Here is a 24371-nt window from a genome sequence, read left to right on the forward strand (position 1 = left end):
CACTTTAAGCGCTTCTTGCTCCAGTTTAGTAGACTTTTGCATCACAGGCGTGAGAGGTGGAAAGTGCGAGGTGTTCTGGCAATCAGATAAATTAGCTGCAGCTATCATAAGATTGCAATAACACTGAGCACTGCCATAAAACTGAGTGCTGTCTGTGTGTGTGTGTGTGTGTGTGTGTGTGGATGCAGGTGTTTGACAGACAGCAGTTGAACATCATGATTTATTTCGGCACCCCTGTCCTATTGATCCGCCACGAGGGGTCCCAGAGTTCATATCTCTAGAGGGTCGCCCCGCATCTCTTAGTGGCTTATGCTACCCCAACATAGACGCATCAGAAAGGGTGAAGGAGTTTATGGATTAAAATAGCAGAACCTTGATGATAACCATGGAGGGCGATGCACCCTGAAACATGAGCTCAGTCACGAGTGATGTTTAATGAAATGAAATAGAAAACATGTGCTAACAAAACTGACCTGTTTTCTTCTTCTAATGATCTGTATAATACATCATCTCAGCCTATGTTCCAACCGCCTTCACAGGGTTTTCAGTCATCTTAAGTGAAATTTCAAATCGCTGGGAACCAAAATGTACAGTCCGAAGGGCACTGCAAATGGCAGAGGGAGCAAATGTACATTAATATATCACTTCACAGAAAGTGGAGAGAGAAACTGACTATTTATTCACTGACGTTTTGCTCAGCTTCATTTACCTGCGGTGAGGTTTCTAAACCGGTTCAAAGCACATGAGATGCCAAATAAATAATTAACTGTAAAATATATTTATTATTATTATTTTATTTATTTACATTTATTTTCATATTAAACACCGCAACATTATCATGGCATTTAGGGGTTTCAAGTATAATAATTGTATTCATTGAATTATGTTTTAATACTCACCAAGGCTGCATCTTTTTGATCAAAAATATATTATTACAATTTATAACAAATGTTTTCTATTTGAATATATTATGAAATGTAATGTATTCCTGTGATGCAAAGCTGAATTTTCAGCATCATTACTTCAGTCTTCAGTGTCACATGATCCTTCAGAAATCATTCTGATATGATGATTTGCAAGAGACATTTCTTATTATTAATGTTGAAAACAGTTGTGGTGCTTTATATTTTGTGGAAACTGTGATGGATTGTTTTCAGGATCCTTTGATTAATAGAAAGTTTTAAAAAAACAGCATTTATTTTTAACAAAGTTTTTACTATCACTTCAATCAATTTAATACATCCTTGCTGGATAAAATTATGTATTTATTTAAAAAAGAAAAGCAAATCAGTAACAGCTTACTTAAAGCTTTTATGTATAATGCATTATAAAGGTATTGTTAATTATGTACGTTATAATGCATTATATATTTCAGATTCCTCGTTACATCTGAAATTGGTTATTGAAAAAGGTGTTCTCAATGAATATATGAGCATTATAATGTATTACAACTGTGGTTACAATTATTCATGAGACCATAAAGGCATAATTAATGACTTTATAATGCATTCTATATAAAGGCATTAACTAAAGTGTTAGTAAAAAATCTTACTGATCCTAAACTTTTAAACAATATTGAACATCTTATATACAAAAACATCAATGTATGATATGCATTTATATCTATGGAAATATTATAATTCATATTCTTTTTATTTACATGGCTATATTATGTCACATACCTGAAACTCCTAATCAACTGAAGTGCTGTCAGGTCTTGTCAAATTTTGTCAAGTGAACATCTTTCCTGCACAGTAGGGTGCAGTGAACACTGCATAGGCTCCCTGTGAATCAGAACACAGCTTTAGTTTTCTTACTTTAATCAACAATACAAATGACATGTCTTAATTGTCTTGCCACAAGAAAAAAAGAAAAAAAATACACAAATGTAGCTAAGCCGACTCAATGCGTGTAGATAATCAATGAGAACAAGCAGCAATCTACAAACACAACATCTTTTTGATTACCATCATGGAATAAAAACAATTATGCTTCGTTCTTCCACTGGCATCTCATTCAAGTTTTCTTGTGTAATTGAATACAAGGACCCAATTTCACTGGGTTTTAATCATAAATGAAAAACTCTGACACATAAGGGCAACCTATCATATGCCCACATATTGCCTCATCCCTTTTAACAAATATGTTTCATAGCCCTATTAAAAGGGGTCTTCATCCGTCCTGTCAAAAGGCAGTCCAGCCGGGTTTTTTAGTTTAATTACACTACTCAATTAAAAAAAAAAAAAGAGCACGAAAAAGAGAGCGAGCGAGCGAGAGAGAGAGAGAGAGAGAGAGAGAGAGAGAGAGAGAGACCCTCTTCAGTGGGTGCATTCTGATTCGCCTCTCCTTGGGTTTGAGTGGAGATGACATTTACAAGGCTCGCCTTTCAGGCAGACAATGGCGTGATTGATGAGGTGCAGACGCTATGAAGGAGGCCGATTGCCATGTGGAAGCAGTGCTTAGTGCACTTTGATTTATTTATCATCTGTTTCTAAAACAAGGCTGCCTGCCCCCTAAAACGTTAGGTGGGGACTAGAGAGGTGTAAGGCAGCCTTGGTGCTGGAATGTTTGTGTGTGTGTGTGTGTGTGTGTGTGTGTGTGTGTGTGTGTGTGTGTGTGTGTGTGTGTGTGAGAGAGAGAGAGAGCGAGAGCGAGAAATGTGGTGATTCACAGTATGAGGTGGGCAGAGTTTGGTTTAGGTATACTTATGGTTTTTTTTTCTCACTGTCATTCAGTGATGGATTAACATCAACCAAGGTGTCCAGCTCAATGGAATGATAACTTAATGAACAGAGTACAATTTTATTTACTGCTATAGACATACAACACATTTGGGGAAGTTTGCATGCACCATCTAATATATTTTAAACTGCATTTTTCTACATGCGCTTTTTCTCATTATTGTTGTTGTTGTTATATTTAATTATTGTATTTCATATCATGATTATTTTTAATGCAGCTTTTATGACATAATATTAATTGAGGGACTGTGTGGATTTTTTTAATACTAAATTCAATTTTCAAACATGTTTAAAATGAAATAGCAAAATGAGCAAACAGCAATCAGAACCTAAAATATACACATTCCTTTACACAATTCACATTCATTCACAATTTAACCCAAAATGTTGGAAACTGATTTAAAAAAAATCATGTCAAAAAGTCCATGACCATTTTATGCATCAACTAACATAAGTAACACTTTCTTATTTTTTAGTATTAAAGCATAGAGAATGTTAAAGCAGATAGCAGAATAAGAAAAACAGCATTTTAATGAAGGCCTATTATTGCTGACTTCCATCCCTCCTTTACACGGCTCTCGAGATAAAATGCTTTCCAATGTCTAAAGATGAATAATGATAATCCAGTAAAAACCGCAGGTCTTTGTCAGGACAATCATTGTGCTTTCTCAGGGCAGACAGAGACTCGTAAAAACAGGGTATTTTGAAAATGAATGGAAGCGTGTTAGCAGGAGTGCATCGTAGGAAAATAATGCGCAGTTTCCTTGATGGACAGCGTGTTTCAACCAGGGTTTATGTACACACTACAGCCAATGAGGCTGAAAAAAGCAGCAGGAGGATGTGATGGATCTGTTATTGTCTTTTAGACCCCCCATCTATCTGTAGTGGTCAGGGATGTGCTCTTAAACCACTGCAATGTTTTAACTTATTACCCAGTGCGCACTGGGGATAGAAGTCAGAAAACGCCCATTCTCTTGATTACATGTAGATAGTCACATTAAACCAGGAATCTATCTGTCTGTCTGTCTCTCTGTCCGTCCATCCATGTCTATTTAATTCACCACAAAAAATATATATATTGTGTTAAATTATATGTGATAATATCATGCGTTTTCACATAATTTTGCAACATTTTAAGCACAATTGAATGCTCAATTCATGATCAATTTACTCCAAAATGGTTGATCAGAACACTTTTGCAATGCACAGCCCTGCTAAATAATACCATTTTAAGAGTGTCCTTTCTCTCTCATAATTTTGAACGTGTGTACTAGTTAATTATTCTATAACTAAACATTTAAATGGTATTTTAAACATTTTAGATGGGAAAGAGTGTTTGCTCCATCCCAAGTAGCATTTCCACACCAGTGCTGTGTTTTTATTTTCTTTGAGCGTTGTAAACGCTCTTTACCACTCATGATAACAATTTTCATTATATCCTGAAATACTCCAGCTCTTTCATGTGACACTATTTTCAATTAAACTGTACTTGTAGCAATTTACCCAGCATCTTTTTTAGGACAGTGACCACATTTTTTTTTTTTTTTTTTGTGAAGGTGTTCAGAGGCAACGAAGAGATTTAAATAATTCATAATCTGTCTTGAGAAATTAGCTTGCCTTTTCAAATTTCCAAGGATGACATGCTACAGTTCATTACTTGTTTACAGCGACTACAGTATTGCCTCATCTCAATTAAAAATGACTTACTGATGTTCCTTATAAACCACACAGCCATGAAGTCCCAATCATTAAATAGAAACTAATTCTCACTGTACAGTGAACAACCTGAGAGACTAGCATGACAGCTAATTAAAATGTGTAAGACTTTAATAAACAGCAAAACAAATAATGCATTGTCTGCATTAAAAAAAAAAAAAAAACTTTTAATTGCACAGAGGAATATCAGTCGACAGAATCAAACCATACGTCAACTGTCAAGTCTCAACAATGGCGAATCTGCAGGAATAATTCGATCTTGATGGGTAAAGTGTGCATACAGCGCTTTACAAACACCATAATGGCATCTACACAAAGCACTGGACCAAGATTCGGACCAATTTAAACCTGAAAAGCACCAGGAAAATAAAATGATCAGAGTTACATCTTTTAATGAAACGGGGGGTGGGGGCGGATTCATTTTTTCATTCACTTGCAACAAGACATGGGAGCCACGTCTCCGTAGCTTAGACGTTAAGAACAATGGGTGGTCGACTTTCATCAAAAAGACAAGCCTGGTAATGAATCCATACTCCCTTTAATGAGGATACACATAAAAAGGCTTGTCAGAGTTAATGAAAAACTACTCTCTACACGCTCCTGTATGACAGCAATGGAAGATAGCGGCCTTTGAATGGTCATCATCATCCATTTCAACAAGCCTATTTTTACCACTGCTCAGGACACTTGATCTTTTGTTGCTCATCATTGCATTAGTTAAATGGAATCGTTCACGCGGGGAACACACACGGGTTTCGGTCTTATCTGTCCGCTTTTCAGAAAGGCAGAATAGAAAAGCGACTTGATTGGAACATATTGAGAAGGGAAGGTGCATTGATACCCAGTGGAGCATGAGTGCCCCTTGCAGATACCTGCAAATGTCTAATCACAGCGCTCTGATGAACCTTGCCTCTGACAGGCCTCTTGCCTGCCCTCCGACGTGTAACACGCCGCACTTCATGGGGGAATTATGCTGTGGAGGTCTAACTCCATGAGCAATGGAGCTTGACTGAGACAGTGTGACTGTAATGGAGTAGGACAATTGATGGGGATTTTCCTGGCTAAAAGTGTCCGTCAGTCCGGAATTCTGATGGCGGGATAGAGTGGCAACCCATGCATGCTCGCTTCCTGGTCAGTGAGCTGTAAGGGAGCTGGGGAACGAATGTTTGATTAACCCAGTAGAAAGGTGATGGCCACGGTAGAGAGGGAGACACGCTGCAATTTGTTGGCTAAGCGTTGTCTGCGTGGTTGCTCCTCCCCAGCTGATGTCTGAAGGGAGAGGGGATGAAGAAGGGGTGTGGTGCGAGACAGATGCCTAACGACTCCCATGGGGGCCCCCGTTTCTGGCCCCTTATCTCATCCGCGGTTTGTGCGGGTTGCCATAGAAATGGACATCTGAAGATAAAACCATGAGCCTCTTTGTATTAGATCAACAGATATTAGTTGGATTTACTGGACTTGGCGATTGCGTCTTCAATCTTCAAAAGGAGATTTTACAGAAATCTGTACCTGGAAAGTAGTCATCATACTTCGCTTTATACAGCAAGTGGTTACTATACAGGGTATGTTTACACGACAATGATGTACTAAAAACGGAATTTCTTTTCCTTTTTTCGTGAACAGACGATGTTGTCAAAACGATCCCCATTCACACGGATCTGCGAAAATGACTAAAAACCCTGTATTATGCATGCCAAGCCAGTAGTTGGCAATGTAACTTTGTAAAGAAACACTTCACACCTATAGACTGAACGCGTAATACACATGTGCATGACGTCACAGTTTTCACAGTTTTTGTAGTTTACACGGAGACGATAGCGGTATCGTTTTCAAAACCTTGCACTTTGAAACCCAATTTCAAAAGCTTTTCAGGCCGCCAAAACGCATTCCATTTTTAGTTGAAAACTGTGTTGTGTAAGTCCAACAGCGCTGAAAAAACTTAAAGGAACCGTATGTAAGATTGTGGCCAAAACTGGTACTGCAATCACTTTCAAATTACTGTAGAGCGGTGTATCCCCTCCCCCTCCCCCTGACTCGAGGTTGCCAGATAGGCTGGCATTTTTTATCCGACACGTTTGTAGCTACAGCTGTGGTAACTAGAGCAGAGCTGGCAACCCGGATGCCGAAACACGACTGACTTCGTGATTGGTAGATAGGTGGAGGGTGGAGCATCAGGCCAAAACACAAGATGACAACATCAACATCAGTTGAGGGCTGCAACTTCCCTTTTAAATGACAATATCCTGGCCGGACTACTGTTGTCAGTGATATAAGTATTTGAAATGAACATGATTTCTTAATGTCTAGTGACATATCAGGGCCATTTTATGATTAATTAAAATACATTTCTTACATACGGTTCCTTTAATCAGTTAATTGAAACCAATAGGTGGCGGCAAATTACTTTGAGTAACAAAAGCACTGATTCTTTCAGGAACAAACTACGTGACTTTTTATGAGTGAGTCATTGAATCATTCATTCAACTGATTTATTCAGGAATGAAATAAGTGATTGGCTGCAAAAACATACTACATTCATCATGTTGTCATTGTCATGTAACCTACCAACATAAGTTGCATAGTTTTACTGCCATTCACAAATGAAAGACCTGTCAAACTATCGTTGTGGTAAAACAGAGTAGGCCCCATTCACACAGAACGTGTGCAGTAATAATTGCGATATGCAAGTCGAGAGACATGTTTTTTTTTTAGTTTTTGAACTACTTGTACCTTGAGCACCATGTTTTTAGAATACTGTCATGCACAAGACGCAGACGCAAAGGTCAAACACATCAGTCTAGCACGTGTTTACTTGAAAAAACAATGGCACATTGTGAACCAGGTGAACAAAAACCAATAATACAGGAGTTTGTGAACAGCACACCATACGAAAAGAGTTCAGAAAGGCAAAAAGAAATAACTGACGGTGTCACGTATTATTTAGTCTATGAAAAGATATGGTGCCCGCAAATATCGTCAATAAAGCCAGCTAGAAAAATCTAAAAGGAACCAGCGGCGAATTAGTCTTCCGGGTTCTGACGTCATACCTGGACCACTAGATCTGTGCATTCAGTCTTAAAGTGAACGCAGCCTAATAAACCTTCTGGCTCTTGTGTCATTAATGTAAATCAAACAACAAAAGAGAAAATCACTTCCTGATCTTGACTGAATAACTTCATTTGCTTTAACAAGAATCAATGCATATTTAATTCATTAAGTGAAGTCTGTAGTGTTTTATTACCTCTACTTTGGCCTAAATGGTCTGTCATTCTTATTTCTATGTCTATTTATGAGATTTGTACCATATCGCCACCCCTGTACTGAACAAGATTCAAAAATCCAAGTCAGAAATAATCAGATCTTCCCATCACTAGTAACTGACAATATTGTGTCTAAAATGTAAGTAATTCAATACTAACAACTTGTTTATTGATCTTGTTGCATAAAATCAATAGCACATAACACTGAATTGTGAAATATCAATGATATACAAAACTGTTGTCAGTTGCAAGGCGTCGTAACGATCTCAAACTTATCAGCTTTGCTCATGAATATGAACTGCCTAACATGACCTTCACTCCAAATGGATTTCCTAAAAGGCCGCTAGCCATATAGCTGAATTACTGCTAACTGTTTCATTCAGTCCAATATAATGATAATGATGTTGTAATGGTTACTACTCCACTGGTCTGCTATATAATGTGCATATAATCAAACAACATGCAATCCAACAGGTTGTGTTACCATAGCAGTGATCTATATAATGTTTGATTATCTGCAGGATGAGGTACGCTTTGCATCGGAGAAATTATAGAACGTAAAAGCACAGGTTTTCTTGTCTTTTTTCCCCCCTTATCTGTACAGACAGCTGTTTCTTCATCCTCCCTTCTCATCAAAACAGGAACATCTGGCAAAGCCACCTCCGCACAACAGTTATACGTAAGGTTACCTTGGAGGCTGACAGCAGCTGAGCACAGACAAAAAAAAAAAAAAGAGAGAGAGAACAAAAAACACATTATTCTTTGTGTTAGAAACTAATTTTTGTGTTTATTTAACATACAGCATAGCTTCATTTAAATTCTCTTGCATTTCAGCAAACGATATCTGATATATAGTACAAGTCAATTGCAGACACCTGAAAATACATCAATGACTGGCCAGGAGCCTTAATACTCATTACAGAGCGAGTTCACTAACAAGACACTGAGGTTAATTCTTGCTAACAAGGGATATCAGTATATTTAGGGCATGATACAGTTCGCTGTTTATGTCTTAAATAGGTATGTGCAGTGTTAATAGCCTGTAAATAAACTAATAAGGTGACTGTGGCATGCATCCGATTGAACAGAAAGTTTATGAGATTATTCTGCAGTTACTTATTTTTCTTATTTCACATAGACGGTTTAAAATTCTTTGAGTTGATGATGTGATATAAAGTGAGTGGATTATATTAAAACAAGCCGAATGATTTATTCTGTAGCAGGCAGAGAGAGGCCCGGCCACTAAAGAGTTAATGAGAGTCCTCTCACAGCCCTTATGACAGAAAAAGATGTTTACTTGAAATGACGTCAAATGGGCAAATTCATGTAGCATTTGCAATGAACAATTACTTAAATAATTGGTCCCCGCACCAAAAGATTGATTGCATAAAAGCTGTTTTCGTTTGAAAATCCATTAGCGGGCACCATTTTTCCAGCACACTTTGACATCCTATGATTTTATTAATTTTTATCCCTAAAGATGCATGATTCTCTCGCTCCGGTCCTTTACCCTTTGCAAAGAGCACAGTAAGAGAGGGGAAGAAAGGGAGGGAGAGATGAAGAGAGAGAGAAAGAGTACCACTTAGATGCCGTCATTGATTACGCCAACTATCAGGACCCTTGAATATATAAAGGTCTCCATTTGGGGATTGAGAAATCTCCATATGCTAGATTCCACTTGCTTACAGGCCCTGCTGCTTGATTTACATTAGGATTCATTAATCTATTAACTGTTGAAGAAGCCGAGATTGTGATTGGATCTGAAAGCAAAGGTGTTTCAAGTGGCCCTTGTGGTTGAGGGAGAAAACCGCAGACTGACAGAGACAGAAAGAAAGAAAGATGGAGGAAAAGCATGTTGCGATGCCACCTCGTACCTCTCCTCCTCATCATTCTTTGCTCTCTTCTCGTTCTTACTCATTGCAGACGCCGTGCATACATTAACATACTAATTAAACCTCAATTAGTAGTTGCGCTGACTGTTCTTTTTTTATCAGTGAGATGTAAAATATGGATTGGACATTAGCGACACCAGAGGCTAATTTATCAAATGCTTTTCAAAGGTTTTTTTTTAATTATTCAACAATTTCTGTACAGGGAATTTATGTTAACGATTGGTGTATCATAATGATGTTTAATTAACATGATGATGAAATGCCAAGGTTTTGGAACTTTGACCAGTCATTCTTCAAAGTACGTGAGTTTAAAGACAGTTTGAAGCTGAACCTGATCACGTGCACGCATATAAATGCATAAAGGCACTTAATGTGATTTAGCAAAGTAGGACGTACCTGAATTAGTATCCTTGTTGGTCTTTGAACAGTATTCTTATTAACCACTAGGCTAATGGTCTGTTTACATGTGAGATATCCCTGTTTGTCATATTTGACCTCTGACCATAAAGGTGTTCCTATGTCTGAAGCTCTAAAGATGACAATATATAATATATATCAAGGCTAAAGTTAGTTTTACAGTTGACTGTTGTCAATAAAATAAAAATATAGTGTTCTGGCAAACCCCTGTGTCAAACTGTCACAAATTACCTGAAAGTTAGCAACAGATAAATCATTTTTGCGGAGGAACCAGGAATATAAAGTGGAAGATAAACGATTCTTTGCAATGCTAGCAATTGTTTTGCAGGATCATTTAGCATGTTTTACACACCTGTCTCTGCAAGCATTTGCTAAAAAAGTTGTATAATGTAAACTTTGATTCACTGATGCATTTCATTTGCTTAATTTGCAAAGTTCATGGGGCATCTGGGTTTCGAATTACAATATAAGCATTATCAATTAATGAATTATTAAGCAAAATAAGAATTTTTTTATATTGTAATATATCACTGTAAAATTTAAATTTAGTATTTCATAAAAAAATATATTTAATTTTACAGTGCAACTGTAATATTACATTACAAAAAGTCTTAATAATTTATTCATTTTCAAACGTTAAACAATCACGCTTTTATTTTAGCCATGAAAACTGCCCTTGAATCTTCTCTTTTGTTAACAGCTGCAGGTTTAAATGTGTTTCTTATCACAAGATTGGGAAGATGGTTGATACATGTTGCATTCCCAAATGCACGTCATATAAGCGACCCAAACTCACGGCACTTGCACTGATGAGTTTGTGTGGAGAGGCATTTACACTGGATCAAGAGATGCTTGTGTGTAAAAGAACAGAGTTCACTCTGAAACACACAGCACATATTTACTTAATTAAATCACAGATATTGCGATTTGATAAACGTACTAAACCGTATTGCGATTTCGGTTTCATTTTGATTAATCGTCTAAACACACTGCAAAAAATGCTTTTCTTACTTAGTATTTTTGTCTTGTTTCCAGTCCAAATATCTAAAAATTCTTAAATCAAGATGTTCTAAGTTCAAGAAATTCTTAAATCAAGATCTTTTACTAGATAAGTAAAATGCCATAAGATATTATGTCTTGTTTTCAGGGGAAATAAATGAAAATTAAGTGAGTTTTTGCTTAAAACAAGCAAAATTATCTGTCCATGGGGTAAGAAAAATTTGCTTGTTTTAAGCAAAAACTCACTTAATTTTCATTTATTTCCCTAGAAAACAAGACATAATATCTTATCTAATTTTACTTATCTAGTAAAAGATCTTGATTTAAGAATTTCTTGAATTTAGAACATCTTGATTTAAGAATTTTTAGATATTTGGACTGGAAACAAGACAAAAATACTAAGTAAGAAAAGCATTTTTTGCAGTGCACCTAAAATTTCTTCTGACACTGATTTGGCCTATGATTATTACATTTTTTATTAGAACATTGTCCCAAGACCAACATATACTGTTTGGGTATATTATACTGTACGCATTAACAAGATAAACTGCTTACCATTTAGAACAGAAAATCCTCAACAAACATAGCAAACAGCCATAGATTCTTATTCCAAGTGAAATATCTGCACTTTTGTTGCAATTCACCGGACACAACTGAAATCAAAACAACTTGGTGTTAACTGAAGCCAGGTGCACTGTACATAAATTCATTTTCTCTTAAAGCGATGGTTCACCCAAAAAATTTAAATTCTGTCATCATTTACTCAACCTCAAGTTGTTCCAAACGTGTATGAATTTCTGTCTTCTGCTGAACACAAAAGAAGATATTTTGAAGAATGTCAGTAACCGAACAGTTAAATTCCATAGTATTTTTTTCATACTATGGAAGTAAATGGGGCCCATCAATTATTTGGTTACCCATATTCTTCAAATTATATTTTGTTTGTGTTCAGCAGAAGAAAGAAATTCATACACGTTTGAAACAACTTGAGGTAAATGATGATATCATTTTCATTTTTGGGTGAACTATTCCTTTAAGGGACATATTTACTAACAGCTTGCACCAGCGCAAACCCTCTTTTACCGTTAAAAAACCATTGTCAGGAAGGATTTACTTACGACTGACCTTATTGCTTATGCATTTGTAGGAGTTTCCCTTTCAGACGCAAAATGAATGGGAGGAGAGTATTTAAATGAATTACGCAAGGTGATTTACTAAGGTTTGCGCTAGTCAATTTGCTAGTGTTTGCACCATTATTTAACACCCCCCCAAAAAAGCATGTCTTAAACCAGATGCTAATTTGCACTGCTTTTGGTAGATTGCGATGGTCATTATGGAAATGATCCGGCTGCGTCTGTGCTCTTTAATTTGCGTGTTGTCAGTAGATCACGCGCAGAACTTTCCACTCCCATCTGCGCACTCTCACGCTAATTTGCCCTGTTTAGTAAATCCGGCCCTAAGTGTTTGGCTGTAAGACTCGCATCAGTTAGTAAGTGGTGTCTTACAGTGAGGAGCTTCTACGGATTGACTTTCACAGGAAACTTTTGAGTTTCTCAGTGCCGCATTATCATTTGTCTTCACCTCGTGAAGATGTCACTTCAGAAGTGAGAACATGTGTACTCGTACGCACTCATTCATAAACTATCCTGAGGATTGCGTCTGCATGTCCCTCACTCCGATTAACTCAACCCTTTTTTTAGACAGTTATTAAAACCAAAGCTGCCTGCTAGACGTCGCCTATTCCCTCAGAACGCAGCTGACTCTTGCGAGTGCTCTCGCCATCTTGCGGCCCCCGTCTGTTGTGCTGAAGAGACGGGGGCCACAGCCATCTGTTCCCTATCCTCCTCCTTGTTTTCCTTCTCTTCAGCCCCCACACCAAAGCTCCTCTCACTCTCCTCCATCCATCCACCCCTCCTTCCCTTTCTTGCTCAAATTGTCTTTGCCTTCTCCTTGTAGGTCATGCAATATTCAAGCTCTCATATCTCAAACATCATGACTAAATGCCTCTTCTCTTTCGGTCCAGTGTCTGAATGTCTGCTTCCGTCGACCAGAACAAATTGTAACATTGTTAATTGTAGAAGGGCTTTTATTTTGTTCCGTGTTAAATTGTCCATTTACACTATACTCTGCACAACTATCATCTGGTCCCCAGCACTAAAACTCATTCTGGCACCGAGGCATGTCTGATGCACTGTTAATTATGTATTTAAAAAAGTAATGCTTCAGTTCAGTACACACTATGCAGACTCGATGTAGCCTACTGTTTAAAAGTTGTCGTTTTTTAAAGAAATTAATACTTTTATTCAGCAAGGACGCATTAAATAGATCAAAAGTAACAGTAAATACATTTATCATGTTACAACAGATTTTTATTTTAAATAAATGCTGTTCTTTTTAAAACTTTGCATTCTTCAAAAAATCCTGTTTCATGGTAAAAGGATCATGTGACACTGAAGACTGGAGTAATGGCGGAATAAATTCCATTTTAAAATATATTCAAATAGAAAACAGTTATTTTAAATTGTAATAATATTTTAAAGTTTTTTTCTGTATTTTTGATCAAATGAATGTAGCCTTGGTAAGCATAAGATCTTAAAGATCTTACCAACCCCAAACTTTTGAATCAATAATTTTATGTTTAACATCACTCCTGAATTTTTCAAATGTGAATTCAGTTCTAAATAACCAATCTCAGTGTGAACAGAACAGGATTTAGCACTCTGAAGAAAGAAGAGACAATCATATTCACCTTAGCTGCAGTGTGCCACACTGATACACTCATACTCTCTCTTTTTGTGAAATGCAGAGAGCAGCAGTGCAGCGTGAGCGCTGGTCTAGACATGTGAGTGAGCCCTGCCTGTAGCCCCCCACAGCCGGGCTCCTCTCTCTGCCCGGGGGTCTGGGGAAGAATGACTGTGAAAGTAGGCCAGAGAACATATCACTACCACTGTCTGCGAATGAGGTGAAATCTGTGCTTTGTCTTACTGGAGATTCTGCTTTAAAGGGATAGTTCACTTTGAAATTAAATTTTGGTATGTTTTAACTTACCTCAAGGGCATCCAAGATGTAGGTGTCTTTTTTTCCGCAGTAGTTTCAATTTTGATATTTTTAGGTCAAACCGTTCTTGTCTGTCAGTCATATAATGCAGGTCTATGGTCACCGCCTCAAAGAGCATGCACAGAGTCCAAATTAAAGTGATACGCGTCCAAGTGATATGAGAGCGCGGGCGGGTATAGATATATACACTAGATGTCGCCTTGGCTACGGTTTCGTTCCAATGAACTGCAGTAGCCAAGGCAACTTCTATTGTATATATCTATACCCGCCCGCGCTCTCAGATCACTTGGACGTGGTTGTGTACAAGAGGTAACAACGATATAAAAACTGTTCGTTTTCTCACACAAACCGCTCGTTTCGTGTCTTAGGCCATCAATGTGTACTTACGATGGGGAATTGTTTAATTTGGACGATGGGGAATTGTTTTAATTTGGACTCTGTGCATGCTCTTTGAGACAGTGACCATAGACCTGCATTATATGACTGACAGACAAGAACGGTTTGACCTAAAAATATCAAAATTGAAACTACTGCGGAAAAAAGACACCTACATCTTGGATGCCCTTGAGGTAAGCTAAAACATACCAAAATTTAATTTCAAAGTGAACTATCCCTTTAATGGGTCTTTTTATTCAAATGTGGGTGGATTTCAGCAGTGGCGTGTAACACAGTCACTCATATATATATATAACTATTTTTCAATTGTAGTCTTTTAAAAAAGGCATCTGAAATAATTAATAATAAACTAAGTGCAATGTAGTGTTGTCAAAAATATAAATTTTTCCGATACATATTGACACTGAAATATCTGTAACGCTTCCAAATACTCATTTTCTGCAGAATTGATGCATGATTCCAGCTGCGTTTTCTCGCTCTCTGATCTCTTCGACAGCGAGTTGACACACAAACCCGCCTCCCCTCACTCGTTTAATTTGCTTCGGATGAATATCGTTGGTGTTACAGCGCTTGAATTTTGGCGTGGGATTGCGCATATTGCACATAATTCGACTCATTCCCGCAGATTTTGTGCTCACACCTTTCAGTACTAAATTGAGTTTTTACCCGATGCTTCTTTAAGCTTAAATGGTCAAATACACACAACATAATGTCAAAATGCTGGTCTCTGTGAGTGTTAAGTTTGAAGTGTTTTAAGTGAACATAAATAGTTGGGAAAGAAAGCACATGTGTAACAGTATAATAGGTCCGTCCGTCAGGTCTTAAAGTGACAGCAGCATAATATACCAGCTCCCGCATTATTAAATAATATAAATATATCTATATCTATATAATTCCCAGGTAATATAAAAAAAAAATAATATATATATATATATATATATATGTGTGTGTGTGTGTGTGTGTTTTGGCTTTAATACAATAACAAATAAATGCTATTTAGGCTACTCTTACAAAGTCATTTCATACACAATATGATATTCTAGTTTAATAAAAATTATACAGCTGGCTTTATATCTTAACAGGGTCCCTTTCAAGGGAAACATCTTTATTCACAGTTTATTTTGCCATTGTATGTTTAAAACCCCCTGAGCTTTACGATCATTAATTTTTAGTCAGAGTACATATTTATTTCTCAATGCAAATTGCTGTTCAAACACAGCACGCGTATTGTGTTTGAATTGGATGGGTCACTGTACACTGATTAATTGCACCTCTGTGCTGGGTTGATTTTAAGAATAACCAGGTGGATTAGAGAGGTCAGAAATGCCCTGGTAAACATTAAAATTTTATCTTGCTACACATATCTGACATTAGAAAAGACAGTGAGAATGCATACACTGGAGGCCAAAGTCTCGCACGTGCACGTGAATATAAATTACTCATGTAGCTTTGCACAAACCGAATCCGAAAAGTACGCTGGGACGCTATTAATAATGAAGACGACAGGGTTCCATTTATTAAAATAGTGAAAAGTCATGTTTTCTCTGATGTGGCCTATTTAGGAAGGAGCAGCACTGGGAATAACGTAGCCTGCCAAACGCCAACTGTTCAGTCCCGGGCCCTGAGAGAGAACCGGTGGGGACGAGACGCTACAAAGAGCCTCAGCACAATCCAGCACTCCAGAGGGATCTTAAATCTTGGGTGATGGGGAACAGTTTGAGCACAAGTTCCTTGTATGCATCAGTTTATCTGGAATACTCGCTGAGCTTCTCTCTTTCTCTTTTAGTCTCTCTCTGTCATGCTCGGATCTTACATTTTATTATCCATGAAAATATTCAGTATATTTTTATGCCTTAAGCTATAAAGCGTAATGAAAGGGGAACACCCCACGGTGCATAAAATACGTGTACATTTTTCTTTTCTTTTTTTTTTTTTTTTTGCAGCCATACAGTCGACAGCTCTCTCACAAAAGGCCAAAGGCTTTGGATTTTATCTTTTGATTCCCACATTAACCTTCCATTAAAAATTATCTATGTTATCGTCACCTCAAATTTGAGCTCGTAAATTGCCGTTTTATGAGCCATCTTAAAAGGGAGAATTATCCTGATGTTATAGTTTAAGCAACATATGTTCCAATTTACTGACATCTACCAGATTTGACGCGACACCAGCCATCCATACACATCAGTGTCATTTGGTGGCACTAAATTGCCCCGCAATAAGTCGCCCCGTGGAATTTTTTGGTGATCAGGCAGCACATGGAGCTAGAAATTAATAGCCTGCAGCCTTTACAGGGGAGACGGGGCCAAATCAACTCCTCTCCAAAAAACTGCTCTCATTCTCACAGACTGGCCCGTATGGTGCACAGTTTCCTCGTGGCACTCTTTCTACAACAGTTAAAAGATTAAATGCTGAGACATTTTTATCTGTTTTGAATAGCCACAATGAACATTTTATTATTTGGGCTATCAAGCGTTTAATCAAATTAATTATATGATATGCCAGTTAATATAGAATTAATTGCAATTAATTGCATTGAGTCTATAAAATATAACATTGAGGCAGATGGAAGCATTACAAAAAGTGGCTTTAGAAGGCAATATACTGTTTGTTTTATTTCTGAATCATTAAAAATAAGACCTACAGCCCACAGGAATCCATTTTTGCCATTGAGTTTGTCAATCTGTCTGAAACTCACTTAGGGAACATTCACACAGGAAGCATTTTTGCATTTAGTCTGTGATATTTGTTAATTGTTGGGGAATTGTACCAGTGCACTAGACAAGTATTATTAGTTGTTGCATCGTGTCTCATTTTATAATTTTTTTAGTATTAGTTGTTTTTTTGGTGTCTCGCCATATTTTTAAGATGCAGAGAATTAGCAAAATTTTTAAAACTGTTCTGTTTTGTTCTCTTGTTAAGTGTGATTTGGTTTAAATAGAGTTAATTTTTATTGCATTGTGTTTTATACATTTAAAAATAATAATAATAATTACACTAAATGAGCAAATTAAATTAACAGCCCGAGTTATTGTCTTCTTTTGGTACATTTCTTAAAAAAAATGTCCATTCTAAAAACCAAGCACACTACATTTGCATTTGCTGATTCATTGGTAAAACTTAAAATAACAAAGTGTTTTAATAGACTTCAGGGGCTCATCGTTTTGGATTAGACAAGACCCATAAAGCAGCCATTTTGTACCCTTTCTTTACTGCGCATAAAATCAGTCTGCTATAGTGATATTATAATGCATTGAATTAAAAATCTATTCCGGTTGGGTGACCTCACACTAAAAAGGTGAACGGGTCAAAGGTTAGGGTCATTCTTATCCATTTCTCTGCTCTTATGCACAGCCCGGGACGGGTTCATGAGTATAGGAAAGAAATAGGCGCCAAGCGGAAATGAACCCTCACTGGACAGCTGAGGCAATAACCTGAATAGATGTCGTCTCCCAGTGCAATTAAACCCTCCCTGATTACACCTCTCTGGCTATCGATTGGAAACTTTCACTTAATAACCACTAGCATGGTCTCTTATGGTAACCCAAGGTCCAGCCTTCAAGAGCGGGACTGCTCGAGATTTATGTCCAATGGCTTTAGTGACTCCTAAGGGAGTCTGTGTCATTTCTTTATTCCAATGTGTAGAGTGGGACTAACTCAGCTTTTTACACCATGTTATTAAGAGTCAGACATTTGTAGACAACAGGATATTGTTTTGAGTACAAAGATATATTGTATTGGAGTTTAGGGTGTGGTGTTACATTATTAAGGATGGAACATTACTGTGTATACCTTTTAATAATGCAACTCCACACCCCAAACAGCAATATTGTTGACATGCATAACTTATAATGACATATAAATGGCAGGATTGGGAATTCACAGTCAGTTATTCACTATCTTAGCTATCCTATCAAGGCAAAAAGCCAAAAAATAATAATAATTTATAAAGTATTTAAATAAAAAGTATTAAAAATCTTAAATTATCACGAGAAGACTCATGCATACTTATTACTTATTCAGTAATGCAGTAAATGAAACTTAAAATGTGAGCATAGACAATGTCTCAAGTGCCCACAGACCACAATGGTTAAGAAAAGAGAAAAATGCATGGCATAATCAAAAATTCATGCCATTCACACCCGTGAGGCAATTTTATTCAAAACAGTCACTTTGCAATGTGTGTAAAAGCTTCTTGAGTCAGGTCCAAACAGCAAGACTGGCTTCAAAAGCAACATTACCTCCACGTAAGAAAATTCACCCTTCACAGCCCGCGTCTTCCCATCATACACCTGTTTGGCTGAGCGTGCCAGCTCGGATCCCTGGACCGCTCGCCGCTCACTCATGTGAGGAGAGCACAGGTTGTCCACGCTACTGCCCTCGGGCACTGCAATGTGTTCACAGCCCCGGCTGGGGAAAAGCAGCTAGGGATGAGAGGGCTAGGAAGAAAGGATTAGAGAAACAATGCTATATGGCCTTCATGTCTTTCTGGATGAGGACATTAAAGAGGTGAATCTAACATTGAGTCGTTCACAATATTCCCTGCATGTAGGGGTCAAGGTCTTTTAAAAATGGCGTCTGTAAAGCACTATCCAGGCGCAATTAGATTTCTAAATGATGTTTGAATTACAATTGACGGAGGATGTGATTTCATGTACTGATTTGGTCATGTGCTCTTGATGCGTATAGTTGCAATTAAACGGAAGTGTGGCGACAAACTTTTCTCCTGCATTGTACAGCCAAGTGTTACAGATTATCGAAAAAAAGGACTTGGATGAAGCAGTTGTTGTTTGGATTTTGAGATGTGGGTGTTGCACTCAAATGTGGAAGCTGATGAACACATGGTTTAAGTTGACTAAAGGATCGAATACACAACACAAATTTTGAGTTTGAAAGTCCGAGCCAGTCTGGAGATTTGAGTTAATCCAACCCGATCTCACAACAATTTGAACAAATTTTACGAGGTGGCTAATTCGTACAAATTCATACGACCTCACTCGTACGATTTTTGCCAAATCGTACATATTTTATGAGTTGCCCAATTCGTATGAAGTCGTAAGAGTGCCCTGACACGTGGGTTTAGACAATTCATACAAATTAGCCACCTTTTAATCACTCGTACGAATTGGTCGTGAGATGGTGTTGGAAAATCAGTGTATGATGCGCACTGACACACTGACTGATTTTTTAAATTCAGAATATGATTCCATTCAGTCGAAAGATATCAAACGTTTGATCTCTCAGCAACCATTTACAAAGTCGTTACGCATATGTATGATGCCTAGTGTTTTAAAAGCTGTTCAAATGATTTTTTGAAATTTGAAGGGATAGTTCACCCAGAAATTAAGATCCTGTCATCATTTGCTCACACTGAAGTTGTTCCAAACCTGTATGAGTTTCTTTCTTCTGTTGAACACAAAACAAGATATTTTGAAGAATGCTAGTAAACCAGACAGTTGACGGCAGCTATTGACTTCCATTGTAGGAAAAAAAAATACTATGGAAGTAAATTGCTACCGTCAGCTGTCTGATTTTTGTGAAGCATTATTTTGCTTTGCTTCAGCTATGATAAAGAGACACATCCGGTGTTGCATTGTGTGTTTGTGTATTTTGGGGGCAGTGAAATTAAGGGAGGGGTGTGTGTGTTTGGGTTGATTTCAAATATCATCAGCGATTCAACAGAAATCGCTTACTGCACCTTTAAGAGCGTACGGAGACTGACACTATTACATCAATTGCAGTGCTTCATGGGAGTGGGCGGGGATAAAGGTTTCTTTTGCCACAATTTGCTTGTTTCGCTTCTCTAATTGGTGGAGACTTCTTTGCAGAATCATGGTTTTTCACCAGGAATTCCACTGTTAAACATGATTATTTAATAAGCTGAAATAATGCAGGCAGATGGCTTCAACAAACTCTTTAACGGTTTATTGCTCAAAGTTATCGCTCCAAATCAATTCCCTGAGCAGGATTTTTATTTCTTGAACCTGACTGTTGCACTTTGGGCTGAATTCAGGTTTAGGGCCTAGATAATCATGGGATTCTTTCTCTTCATGGTGGAGTACATTATATATTGTGTAAACTGCTCTGGCGTGGTCCTACCTGATACCACGCTCTGTGCTTTATATAATGGTTAATCTTCATAAAACATCAATGACTTCCTGTATTCCACACACCCCAATGATTTCACCATTAAGATCTGCTTTTATGACAAATACAGTGAGGCTGATAGTAGCTCATATATATGGCACTGACAGACAGGAGTGAGTTTGAATGTTACCCATAGACACATTAACATTATAAAATATGTAGACTCATAGAGAAAATTAATATGTTGAATTAAACCAGACTTGTTGAGAATGCTCATCCTTTTCTTTTTTTGAACCATCCGAGGTGCTTTTTTTGGGCATGGCGGCCTAGCAGCGACTGCTGCATTTATCACAAGGATCTACAGTGAGTGGAAGACAATAGCTAATGAGAGCTTGCTCCCCGTTGGGCTGGAGCTCCAGACAATGCAACAACATCTGTGCTGGCGTGCTGAAGTGCCTCTTCCCCAGAGTCGCAGGACGAGAGGGGGGGGAGGCAGCAGCTTCACCTGTCCTGTGCTTCCAGACACCCCCAACCCCCACCATTGTCCATCCTTTTCCTTCTTCCCTTCATTCCTTCCCTCCGTCATCCTACCGATCCAGGAGCCAAGCTTCTTAAGGGGACTCCCAGGTCAAATCCATAAAGCATCTCCCACCAAGGTCACTGCTCACGCTCGAAACCCGAATCCCAGAAAAGAAACATTTAAAACGTCAGGAGTTTTGAGTTAGCACTGCGAGGAGAGAAGGATGGCCTACCCCAGGAGAGAGAAGGAGAGAGAGAGAGAGAGAATGTGCGAAAAAATGAGAGAAGAAAACCAGGTGTGGACTTCAGTTTTAAGTGATGTTTAATGAATGGGCCCCCAGGGTGGTTTAACACATGAGCGAGGCTCTACATTTCCCCCTTTCCCCTATGGAAATGCACTGGACATATGATTCAGGGACTGAAGAGTGCAGGCTGTAAATATGTCAAGTTCTTTCGCGGTCTGAGGATAACTCAGGAATCGCACTCAGACTGCAGCCTTGGTATGTGGATTCGATAGAATCCAAAACACAAACTTTTTCAAAGCCCAAACTTTCACCTCAGTGGAAAAATGAACATGAGAGGTTTATTTAGGATGCCTAAAGTTTTCTCTCTCTTTTTCCCCAAAGAAGAGGAAATATAAACCCTGACAATGGGATCAGGACTCTTGAATCACTTTATATCACAACTAATGTTCAAAAATTTGGGGTGAGTTGTTTTTGAGATGTTTTTTGAAAGTTTTAAGTCTCTTATGCTCACCAAGTCTGCATTATTTGATGAAAAATACAGCAACAAAAGTAATATTGTGAAATATTGTTACTATTTAAAATAACTTTGTTTTAACATATTATATTATGTCATTTATTCCTGTGATGCAAAGCTAGATTTTCATCAGCCATTACTTGAGTCTTCAGTGTCACATGATCCTTCAGAAATCATTCTAATGCTGATTTAGTGCTCAAGAAACATATTTTTTTTTATCAATTTTGAACAGTTGTGCTGCTTAATATTTTTGTGAAAATGTGATAATTTCTTCAGAATACTTTGATGAACAGAAAAAAATACGGTAATCTACCAAATATTATTGTCTATACATTCATACTCAAAGAAAACTCCGTAAAAATAGGGCCAAATTTACTGTTAATATGAAGTAATTTTCTGTATTGATTTTTTCACAAGTGACAAACTTTACCTTCGCCACATCTCCCACCTTCAACTCCAAGAGACGCAGGCAAGCTGTGACCCCTGTAAAGGACGGAGAGGAAGTGGTTGGTAATTAAAATGCAATCTCCACCACTTCAACCCCCCAGAGCGGGGCACGCAGCAACAGCGGTGTCGCCCAGGAGCCCGAGGGCGTGAGGTGCCACCTGCCCAGCCGTGCCACCTGCGCCCATGTCCTCCCTTCATTAAAGTGTGTATTTATACCACTTCTCCTGGCCCCCCGCTCCACAACCCCACCCCCCACGCGGGACTCTCGTCCGCTAAAGTGAGGCTTTATTAGAATTAATGTGCTGCCGCAGAGACGCATGGGCAGGCCTGGAGCCGGGGTGCCAGAGGAGAGGGTCCCCAGCCCTTGTACTGTCACTTTGAATAAAGGCGGTCGGGCAAGCTGAGCATGCATGGGCACATGACAGCCATGTTTTCCACTGGGCAGAGGGGAAAGCAAAGTATTTTTTCTGTACAATCTGCTCGCATACACATGACAAGCTGTCACGTGCACGGAATAGATGAGCGGATCGAGGACAGAATCGAGTAAGTTTCCAATTTGATTGGTCAGTAACAAGCCGATAAGTTGATATCTGGCTTCCAGGGTATCTCTATAAGCACTAATATTAGCTTGACGTGCTCATTATGACTGTTGCTCGGTCTGCTTTCTCTATGCGGTGAAGTGTTGCAACTAGTTGCATTAAGTCCAACTCCAAAATTCAGCATTTGTCAGTATTGTACAATGTGTACTTGGGACTAATTGGAGATAGATGTGATACATAATACAATTACTGAAGAAGTTTCCACATTATAGTCCTGAAACGTATCCGTGTGGTCAATAAGTCGAGTGCACCAGGGCAATGGAGAAGCTACGTATGAGCTTGTTGTGTACAAAAAAAACGATGTACGGATCGAGGACAAGTTGATTGGTCAGTAACAAGCCGATATGTTGATATCTGGCTTCCTGGGAATCTCTTTACGCACATTATTAACTCGACATGCTCATTATGACTGTTACTTGGTCTGCTTTCTACATGCACTCAAGTGTTGCAACTAGTTGCATTAAAGGGATAGTTCACCCCAAAATGAAAATTCTGTCCTCGATTTCTCACTCCTGTTCCAAACCCATTAGACTTAAGGCTTTTATTCACATTGATCAGTGAATGTACATACCTGCTTAACACGTGACTTGCTTGGAAACCTCATTGGTTCTCACGCGTCATGCAAGTGTGCTTGAGCTTCCATTTACCAAATTTGAGTGCTCTATGTATGTTTGCGGATCAAAGTTTATATGTGAATATAAGCCTAAATTAAATATTTTCATCATAAAGTGATTGTCTCTCTTCAGAAGACATTCATATGGATTTATTTTACAATCTCTGGGTTTGAAATGACATGAAGTGAGTAGCTGATGACAGAATTAAAAAAAAATGTTTGGAGAGTTAACCCTTTCAGTGTGACTCAAATTCAGTATTCAGTATGTACTTGGGCCTAATTGGAGATGGCTGTGATACATAATGTAATTATTGAAGAAGTTTACACATTATAGTCCTGAAACGCATCCGTGTGGTCAATAAGTTGAGCGCGCCAGGGTAATGGAGAAGCTACGTGTGAGCTTGTGATGCTTAAAAGGGCATTTCAGTCAAGTCATTATCATTCCACCACACCAATTAGACACAAATAACCTCCATACAACTCTATTCTGAGAAAGGGCAATCTGCGGCATGCTGTACTCCTACACCGTAGCCTAATCCACATTTCATGTGCACACTCACTGCTTCACAACCGAGACACTATTGACTTCATTAGTGTTAAAAATGGCTAGTATTTTATAGGCAGATGTAGATTTTAGCATTATTAGCCCTCTGTAATGTTCTCCTAAAGGGCACGTGAAGCAACCAATTAAACCAGAAACTATGAGAGAGAACAGACAGGGGAACTCTGAAAGATAATATTTACCCCTCACACCCTCCGCAACCAGAATGCAACTGTATTTTATTTTCTGAGGAATGAATAGCTCGTGTTGGCCTTATCAAATGGAAAAATCAAAGAGGGTATATGGATTCCACGCTCACAAATAACAC

The 24371-nt window shown here is 38.2% G+C and overlaps 1 long non-coding RNA gene across 1 annotated transcript in view; it reads right to left on the bottom strand.

Annotated features, from left to right (window-relative positions):
• Positions 1 to 510: 510 nt before the first annotated feature.
• The window catches only part of LOC309512458, a 37766-nt gene continuing 13905 nt past the window's right edge, over positions 511 to 24371 (bottom strand). Inside the window, exons 3-4 of the long non-coding RNA XR_014211037.1 lie at positions 1683 to 1784; positions 511 to 604 (exon numbers count right to left, since the gene is read on the bottom strand). This is a non-coding gene — a long non-coding RNA (uncharacterized lncRNA). The remainder of the gene's footprint in view (positions 605 to 1682; positions 1785 to 24371) is intronic.

Source organism: Leuciscus leuciscus, assembly GCF_965113295.1.
Source record: "Leuciscus leuciscus genome assembly, chromosome: 13".
NCBI classification, from domain to species: domain Eukaryota; kingdom Metazoa; phylum Chordata; class Actinopteri; order Cypriniformes; family Leuciscidae; genus Leuciscus; species Leuciscus leuciscus.